A 1,778-nucleotide genomic window follows, 5' to 3' on the forward strand; every position below is an offset into this window, starting at 1 on the left:
TCGTTGCAACTCTCTTTTTGAGAAATTCTCAAAATTCAACCGAAACGGTGGAGGAAACCAAAATTTGCTGAAGTATAAAGGAAAGTTCGCTCTATTTATTTTTTCAAAAATTGTTGTTGAAGTTCATGTAGTTTCGTCGTGGCATTATTTTGAAAAATAGCGGGTAAAATTAGTCGCAAAAATTGTTGCAAAGTCTCACTTTCAGAAATTCTCAAAATTCGACGCAAGTCTTCAGGAAATGCCAACTAATAGCAAATATAGGATGAAGCTCGCTCTATTAATTCCTGCAAAACCCGCTTTCACATTTCACCTGTTTGGGACTAGTGAACTTTTGAAATACAGCGGGTAAATTTAGTCGCGAAAGATCGTTGCAACTCTCTTTTTGAGAAATTCTCAAAATTCAACCCAAACGGTCGAAGCAACCAAAATTTGCTAAAATATAGAGAAACGTTCGCTCTATTTATTGTTTCAAAAATTGTTGTTGAAGTTCATGTAGTTTCGTCGTGGTAATATTTTGAAAAATAGCGGGTAAAATAAGTCCCAAAAATTGTTGCAAAGTTTCATTTTCAGAAATTCTCAAAATTCAACGCAAGTCTTCAGGAAATGCAAACTTGGAGCAAATATAGGGTGAACCTCGCTCTATTAATTCCTGCAAAACCCGCTTTCACATTTCACCTGTTTGGAACTAGTGAACTTTTGAAATATAGCGGGTAAATTTAGTAGCAAAAGATCGTTGCAACTCTCTTTTTGAGAAATTCTCAAAATTCAACCGAAACGGTGGAGGAAACCAAAATTTGCTGAAGTATAAAGGAAAGTTCGCTCTATTTATTTTTTCAAAAATTGTTGTTGAAGTTCATGTAGTTTCGTCGTGGTAATATTTTGGAAAATAGAGGGTAAAATAAGTCGCAAAAATTGTTGCAAAGTTTCACTTTCAGAAATTCTCAAAATTCAACGCAAGTCTTCAGGAAATGCAAACTTGTAGCAAATATAGGGTGAAGCTCGTTCTATTAATTCCTGCAAAACCCGCTTTCACATTTCACCTGTTTGGGACTAGTCAACTTTTGAAATACAGCGGGTTAATTTAGTCGCAGAAGATCGTTGCAACTCTCTTTTTGAGAAATTCTCAAAATTCAACCGAAACGGTCGAGGAAACCAAAATTTGCTGAAGTATAGGGAAAAGTTCGCTCTATTTATTGTTTCAAAAATTGTTGTTGAAGTTCATGTAGTTTCGTCGTGGTAATATTTTGAAAAATAGCGGGTAAAATAAGTCGCAAAAATTGTTGCAAAGTTTCACTTTCAGAAATTCTCAAAATTCAACGCAAGTCTTCAGGAAATGCAAACTTGTGGCAAATATAGGGTGAAGTTCGCTCTATTAATTCCTGCAAAACCCGCTTTCACATTTCACCTGTTTGGGACTAGTGAACTTTTGAAATACAGCGGGTAAATTTAGTCGCGAAAGATCGTTGCAACTCATTTTTTGAGAAATTCTCAAAATTCAACCCAAACGGTGGAGGAAACCAAAATTTGCTGAAGTATAGAGCTAAGTTCGCTCTATTTATTGTTTCAAAAATTGTTGTTGAAGTTCATGTAGTTTCGTCGTGGTAATATTTTGAAAAATAGCGGCTAAAATAAGTCGCAAAAATTGTTGCAAAGTTTCACTTTCAGAAATTCTCAAAATTCAACGCAAGTCTTCAGAAAATGCCAACTAAGAGCAAATATAGGATGAAGCTCGCTCTATTAATTCCTGCAAAACCCGCTTTCACATTTCACCTGTTTGG

General features: G+C 35.2%; 1 protein-coding gene across 1 annotated transcript in view; it reads left to right on the forward strand.

Moving 5' to 3' along the window:
• The window catches only part of LOC125502436, a 4,919-nt gene that overhangs the window by 907 nt on the left and 2,234 nt on the right, over window positions 1-1,778 (forward strand). The gene's annotated exons all lie outside the window — the stretch shown is intronic.

Source organism: Dendroctonus ponderosae, unplaced genomic scaffold, assembly GCF_020466585.1.
Source record: "Dendroctonus ponderosae isolate FM_Combo_2020 unplaced genomic scaffold, Dpon_F_20191213v2 Dpon_F_20191213_1, whole genome shotgun sequence".
NCBI classification, from domain to species: Eukaryota; Metazoa; Arthropoda; class Insecta; order Coleoptera; family Curculionidae; genus Dendroctonus; species Dendroctonus ponderosae.